Here is an 8518-nt window from a genome sequence, read left to right as displayed (position 1 = left end):
GACTTGCTGCTCACTGGGAATGATCAGAATTATATCAATTAGTTGAAGGGTATGTTAGATGCCAAATTCAAGCTGAAGGACTTGGGGTCTTTTCATTATTTTCTTGGAATTAAGGTGGCTAGAAACACTGGTATATGGGGTAGTTTTGAATCAGAGAAAACACTCACTTGAAATTCTCCAAGACACTGGTCTGCTAGTATACAAACTAACTAAAACTCCCATGGAACAAAATCTCAAATTTTCCAAAGCTAAAGGGGTACTACTTACAGATGTTATTCAATATAGGAGATTGATTGGTAGCTTAATGTATCTCACATTGACTAGGCCTATCACATATGTTGTGCATCACCAAAGTCAATTTCTCAGTGAACCTCGTGAACCACACATGAAGGCAACTCTTAAGAATTTTTCAATACATTAAAGGCTTTTTGTGATGCAGATTAGGTAAGTTGTCAAAATACCAGAAGGTCTTTAACTGGATATTGTTTGTATTTAGGTGAATCTTTGATCACGTAGAGGTCTAAGAAGCAAAGTACAATTTTCAATAGTTCAGCATGTGAACTGATTTGGCTAATTCAATTGATGAAAGGTTTGTGCTTTACTCACTCAAAACCAACCTTACTCTATTGTGACAATGAAGTTGCTCTTCACATTGGAGCAAACCCTGTATTTCATGAAAGATCTAAGCGCATTGAAATTGATTGTGATCTCATTTGTGAAAAGATATAGCAAGGAGTGATCAAGACCTTTCACAGATCATGAACTCATCAGATTGCAGACGCGTTCACAAAAGCTTTGGGGGTTCCTACATTCTCAAGGTTGCTTGATACAATGGATCTCTTGAACATTTACAACTCTTCTTGTCAAGACAATTCAGTACAAAACAATGGTACTAATTGTTCAGATGCAAGAGCAGCAACGGCTCCCTTGAGGACGAGTGTTAAGAAGAAGAGTGAAACGAAACAGTTTGGCAATACAAAAGAAGCTAAAGACTGGAAATGACAACGTGTTTTTTAGTCTCATTTAAATGAAGTACGATATAAAAAACAGAGCAAGCACAGTTTGTAATATTCCATTTCATTCAATAAGAGACTCAAATTTAATGAACTCTCAAACGAAGCCTAAAATAAGAAATAATAATACATCTCTAAAAGGGTTGTAATAAATATTCTTTAATAAGTATAATAATTTCTAAAATAAATATATTTTCAAATAAACAAACTTTCTATATGCACATAACAATTATAAAAATATAAATATAAAAAACATAACTTACCTCTCTCAAATTATAAAATTAAAAAAAAAAAATTACTTCATAGGAAATATAATTATATAGCAGGTTAGCTATTTGTGGGTACCATAGCCCCCCTTTTTTTGTTTGGGTACTATCGAATTACTCTTACAACTCACAACCAAATTTATAAATAGATTTAGTCATTCCATTACAATAAATTTTATTCTCAATAATAAAGATTACTATTCTTATTATAATCTCTATTTAGTGTACCAAACGAACCTTAAGTTTATTCAATAAGGATAGGTTTGACAATTAACGAGGTTAAGAGCTCTTTGAACGCCCCAGTAGATGTATTAATACCATCTCCATACTGGTAGATGCATTGAGAAGTTCGCACCATGTTTAGTGTCATCTTTATTATGGACATTGGTAGGGAACTTTTGGCACTCTCTTCGTTCAGTTTTTTCCATGAATGGTTGATTAATTCCTTTATGCGGGGTCTTGCTTCTACTTCAGATAAGCCTTCATGTACCATGTAGCACTGGATCGATTTTGCCACATCACCTCTCTTGCTCTCGACCTTTGAATTAAAGAAACACAAAATTTAGTATACTTTAGGAATTGATCTGAGTTTACTACTTCTTAAACATTCGTATAAATTCGTGCAAAAATTTCTATTTATTTTAGCAAGAGAATCTTTTTTTTTCTTTCTATTTTACATATTTATTTTTCAAAATACCTCACATCAGACTATTTTTTTGATACTACATTTTATTAAAATATTAATTTCGCTGATTTTTTTTATTTATTTTGTTTTTCTTTCTTCACACTCAACAATTACTATCAATATTGTAAATGTAGTATTTTTTTTTTCTATTATACAAGCACTGATGTAAATGCTAATATTGTAAACATATTGCACCAGGCATACCTCCCAAGTTGCCAAATCGTCACTAAGACGAGCTATGAGGGATGACCAATATAATAGTTCTGAACCATTCTTTAAACAATGAAGCGAACTTTCTGTCAACGTGAACCCTTGCAGAATATATGCATGGATAGCCGCTGCATAAGCACCTATTGATATACATGAATTTTCTAGATACTCGTTTACTGTTGGAATGTATGCACTGCGAAACCACCGTGCCTCTATTAGATGTAATCTACAAAGATTTGCCCACTGCCATGAAAACATAATGCACGCCAATCATGAAATTGAGAAATGCGGTTTTGTTAATTAATTGCACTGGTAAAAATTTTGTGCTGGTAGTGTCACACAATGAGGTCAAATTGCATTTATCATATGTACATGTATAATATAGTCAAATAATGGACAAAATTTGGATACAGATTTAGTTGTTATCAAAAAACAAATTGGATTCAAATTTAGTTCTAGCTAATGGTTACAACTTACAACTCTACTTCATATATTTTTAATGTATGTCAATTTTGAGATTACATTTTCTTCTTATATCTTCCATACTTGCAAAATTTTCAAAAAAATAAAAAATTAATAACTATGTTATCAATCAAATATTTAAATTTCAAATTTTGTTAGTCTTAAATTATGCATTAAAAATAGTTTTATTGATCACATGGTATATAACATTCGAATGACATGAAATTTGACGAGCGTGTTAAGAATATGAAAAATATACAATCTAATAGTTAGATTTTCAGAATATGTAATGATATTAATTTTTTAGTGGCTTCTTCCAATTAGGTTGCCAAACTTTGTACTTAATAATCAATAATTTCAATTTTTTTCAATTAAAGTTTCATGGTATTATGCAAAAAGCTTACCTCTTCCTTAATGTAGGGCAAAATATTCAAGTCTTGATGTTTGCTGACATCACATACCATTTCATTAACAAAGTTAAGAATGGCAACATAGCAAATCTTCATGTACTCGGGAAGGTTCTCCATTTCCCATCTGCTCAAAATATTAGAAATGGACAAGATAAAAAGGAATAAAATTTATCATCCAAGTGGTTTGGACAAGATAAAAGGAAAATAGTATCCTTGATATTCATGTTTATTTTGTACCGATTCACAGAAGCAGTGAAGCATTCAAGCTCATCTACCAATCCATATACATCATACATGTCATCAATAGCTGTTATTATGCATACATATTTGGTGAGGCCTATCCTGCACTTGGACAAGTGGGGCTCAGAAATTGTCCCCATAGCCCACAAATAATTCTCCACCAACCGGTCCCTTGAAAATTTTAAATTTTCTTTGAAGCCCAAATCTCTCCACCACCTACTGAATCAAATTTCAAACAAGTTAATCCCATTACAAGTATTCTATTAAAGTATAGAGAAATGCTATATTCACAACATTTTCACAACAAATTTTAAGTGATAAGTTGTTATTAGTTGTTTTGAGTGGACAAAAAAATAATGTAAGTTGTGAATTCAAATTATAACCAATAGCAACTTAATGTCTACTTATCACTTATAATTTATTGTGAAAATATTATGTACATATCACTTCTCGAAAAATAGACAGATCAAAGCAATTGTTACCGTTCTAACTCCTTGAGTTCTTGCTGATATACTGATTGCACTAAATTGTAATCTAACTTAGCCAGCTAATTTATGTTCTTTATACTATCCTTTTGATAGACATCAATGAAGTTTAGAGCTTCAACTCTTGGAATCCTCCAATATAGGGGCATTTCAAGTGACTGTTTCACTTTCTTAGCTGAATAATTGTCCAATACTTTCATTAAAGAATCCAGGTTTTTCATACTAAAATCCCTGGCTTCTTCCAAAATATTTTCTCTATGCATTCCGAGGTGTGTGGCTTCATACAAACTCAAAAGTCCGTTTACATCCCTGCTTAAGCTGTCCATGAATCTCCCATCACTACTTCTGAATTTGTCAAACACATCTGTTCACCACCATCACCCAAAAAGAAATTGTTTAATTAAAGCTACTTCGAACAAAAAGACCGTATATATACATTAATAACTGCATGTGTTGTTGTTACGTGCAAAAGAAGTAGAGCTTCTGTTGCATGCGGATGTTAACGTTGTGTTTGCTGCAAAATATTTGGATGTTTTTCATAATCTTAGGATCAGAATTCAGAATAAGTTGTTGCATAATGTTTGGATTAATTGCATTTGTATTTGCATTTTAATAGGCTAAGGGAATCTGTTAGTTAAGTGTTTGGGTTGTAACGGCTGAGCTAGTTTATTTGAATAAAATGATCAGAAAAATTATTTTATGCAGAGAAATCTGTTGAGGTCAAAGATTCCTCAGCCAATCCTAATTTATTTTTAGTGTTTAATGTTTAAGATCAAGTTTTTTATGTACCAAAGTGGTATACCTGGGCTAATTGGGAAACCACGTTCTCTTAGAATTCGAAAGTGCAATGCTGTCGTGTAAAGATCACTAGTGACATCTGGATGTTGAATACCAAGAACCTCTTCGATCTCTTTTTCAAAGTGGTAATCAACTCCTAAACGCTGCATTGAATCTATAAGCTTCATTAAGACACTAGGGTCTTTTGTGGATGTTAGCAAATTTTTAACGTCTTGCTTCAGCCCCTCAAGTCGTGTGGCATGGAACTCATACTGCAACACAACCATACAGTAAAGACGAATGGTTAGGGTGTGGTAATAAATGGGGAAAAGGAGTGTTATAATAACTGGACTTACTGAGTAAGGAGTGCTTAAGGACTCAATGAGTTTCTGGTCCCAAATACTTGGGCGATAATTAGCTGATCGTCGCGGAATCACTTGTTTGTCACTGAACTTTGAGATGATCATGAAGGAGGGTAATACTGATTGGCCTTTCTTGCATCTTTTACATTGTTTCCTTGCTAATACAAGTGTATTTCTATGGTAATATAACGTAGATGTAGTGAGGCACGAGGGAGAGGAGTAAGAAATTATTAGCTCCATCAGGAAAATGTTGCTTTCTTGAACACAAGTCGATCGAGATGGAAACTGTTGGTGATTTTCCAGATAAGAAATAGATTTAGGTTGGCTTAAGTTTGAGTTTGAAGCTTAGAATGATGATTAATATAAGGAAACTTCAGGGAGAAAATCCCTGATATTAAACACACGTGTTTATTCAGGGCCTATTCGTATTCATGAGTGGGGGGCACAGCCTGTTGACAAGGGTACGGATTATGTTTCCTAAAGTGAAATAATTTATAGGAGACCATCCCTGATATAAAACAGACGGAATAGGTGCCAGCTATTCGTGCGAATCAACTTCAACAAGCTGCATTCACGTGTCCGTACTCTAAATGTGTTCAATGGCAATTGACCACTGGATACAAGTCATTCCCGTATAGATACGGATTTCCTCCAAATAGGTTTGGAGGAAATCTTGCAAGGACACCTATCACTTAAAGAATGAGACACTTAAGCTTGGGGTTATGTGCAACGCACATGACCCATTTAGGTGTGGAGCTGTTAACCTTAATAGCGTTAGCCACACTTTCTTCTCAAACACACACAGCCTCACACCTCTCTCTCATCTCCTCCACTTTTGTTTTCTAAGCAAACTCAGAACAGCAAGATCTTGTGAGGCAGAATCGATGATGGCCACGTGCAACAGTCGCCGATCTCACCGAACAACTGGACAGCCCTTCTCTCTCTCTCCCTCCTCAAACCCGCATCTCAACCTGAGGTTCTGAGGTTCTAAACGGAAAGAGCTTTTCAGGCAGAATGGACGGCGGTCGCATGCAGCAGTTGCCGATCTCACCGGACCATATCTCCATTCCTCCTGTTCACCCGCTTCCCCCTTCACTAATTCCGCCCCATTCAGTTTCTCACTTAGTTAATGCCGCTTTCACTACAACAAAATGTATTTTTAGTAACGAAAAAATTCATCACTAAAAGTCCAGTTTTTCGTCACTAAGGACTTTTAGTGACAAAATTGGACTTTTAGTAACGAAACTCATTTCGTCACTGTAGCCCTGTCACTAAAAGTCCTGGTGACGAAAAATTTCATCACTAAAAGTCCGATTTGATTTTTTTTTTTTTTTAACTTTTAGTGACGAAAACGTTTCGTCACTAAATGTTTTCTTCACTAAAAACACTATTCAGCGACGAAAATATTTCATCACTAAAAACACTTTAGTTTACTAAATCATATTTAGTAACGAATAATTTCGTCACTAAAACTATGTTCGGGTACATATAGTGACAAATTTTTAAATTAAAACTATTTTTAAGAAAATTCAAGCACATATAGTGACGAAAATTTTCGTCACTAAAACCGTTTCTTACAAAATTTTGCTATATTTAGTGACGAAATTTTAATCACTAAAACAATTTTTTGTTGCTATATTTGTGACGAAAAAATTCGTCACTAAAACTTATTTTCTGTTTTTATTTTTTTCATGGCTTTGATATTAACTTGTAATCTGTCATTACATTATTAAAACCTCACATTTGAATAACACATTTATTTCAACAACACATTTATAAAAAAAAAAAAAAAAAAAAAGATCCATACATTCCACAAGTAAAAAATAAAACAAGTATCCAATTCAAACTCCTTCCATACAATAATTGTTTGCAATACATACAATAACTCTACCTAAACCCTATTTTAGAACAAATGGAAGATGTTCTCATATGTCTTCAAGTAATGCCAAATGTAAATCCCCTATAAGCCACCAATAAGAAATCTGCACAAATATGAAAACAATAATTCGTTAAAATCGTAAAGTAAAAATATTAACTATTTTATAAGAAACATTTCTAACAATGCATTAAGAGTAACCACACCAATAAATTAGACTCACAACTCCTAATGTATAAGTTATAGAAAGCAAATAAAGTACTAACCAAAAAGTGTTTTAACTTGAAGTTGAACCACCCCCATAAGTAAGAGCATTATCATAACCTTTGCTCCTCAAAAAGATAAGAATATTCTTTTGGACCTCATCTTGCTTAGTTCGTGCATCTTGGTCCTTAGCTCACTCCTCTTAATCTCTGGCTCTAGCCTCTTTGAGCTCAATTATCTCATTTTTTAACCGTTGGATATACTCCACCAATGAATTAGAGGAGCCGGTGGTTACTAGAGAAGAGGAAGGTCTCATGCCAAGTCCTTTCACAATACCAGACTTCTTCTTAAACACCAAGTTTGAGATCTCCTCTTGTGTAAGGGGAATAGCATTAGGATCTTGACAATGATCTGCTTGCACTTTGAGATTATTTTCATATCATTTGAAAGAGAGAAAAAAACAAACAATCACAACATTAATACTACATATGTTATAGCTTTACAAACATGATAGGGATGGAATGATACACATACATATGTCGCTTCATCCTCAAGGTGTATCCACATATTTGTATTTGGATTGAAATGAACATCTTTGAAGATTTTTGTCAATTTAGGAACTTGACCATCATTATTATTTGTCTGATTAATTAACATTCAAGTGTTAGATAGATATACTTAATTAATCACAACATGCAATATACTAAGGTTTAAGAAAATGAAAAAAAAAAAATACGCACCTCCTCATCAACCCTAACAACAAGTGCTTTTGTCCGGCATCTATGTTTGCCTTTAGTTTTATTCCTATTTTCAGAGTTCTTTCTTAATTTTTTCTAATAAACAACATTCAAGAAATTTATTAGATCATGAATAAAACAGTATACATTTACTTCATCTAAATATTAATCTAATCAGTTGACAACATAATATAGTGAACATTGGATAATAATAATATACACATAAATAATTTACCAGCCAATCCTCATTGGTCCATCTCCCATCAATGAGTTCAATCCATTGCTTCTCCGTGGCATTCATTTGTGGGTGGCTTCTTGCATAGTCAGCACCATGAGATTGTTTGAACTTTTTATAAGCCTAATGCAACTTGTGGGAGTTGGAACTCAATAATCTTCCACATTTTGTATTTAATGTTTTCGTTACCAAGTTGGAATCTCCTTCTAGCTCAAACTGATCCTGTAAAATGAAGTGTATATGTATTATAAAAATATTATTATATGAATTAGATGAGTTAGACGTTATCAATGTAAATTTACCGCGATATTTTGAAGCACCACATCTCTAGTAGCAGCATCAACACTTTTCCAATTTTTCACATTGTAACTGGACAAATTACTTTGCACTTTTACGCCAACGTGATTGACAAACTTGCACACATTCATTCCAACAGGAGCATCATACTCTGCAGCTATACGTACTGGCAGTTTACCACTTTTTTCAACAAGTGCCTGTATTGCTATACCATGTGTTACTCATGACAGTCGTTGTAGTAGCACATGATAGTCGTGGC

The 8518-nt window shown here is 33.6% G+C and overlaps 1 pseudogene; it reads right to left on the bottom strand.

Moving 5' to 3' along the window:
* Positions 1-1523: 1523 nt before the first annotated feature.
* Positions 1524-5150, bottom strand: LOC112030121 (probable terpene synthase 9; annotated as a pseudogene).
* Between the last annotated feature and the right edge of the window lie 3368 nt (positions 5151-8518).

Source organism: Quercus suber, unplaced genomic scaffold (assembly GCF_002906115.3).
Source record: "Quercus suber isolate HL8 unplaced genomic scaffold, Cork oak 2.0 scaffold_150, whole genome shotgun sequence".
Classification (NCBI taxonomy): Eukaryota; Viridiplantae; Streptophyta; class Magnoliopsida; order Fagales; family Fagaceae; genus Quercus; species Quercus suber.
The sequence above is the reverse complement of the archived record's forward strand: the minus strand, read 5'-3'. Positions and strand labels throughout refer to the sequence as shown.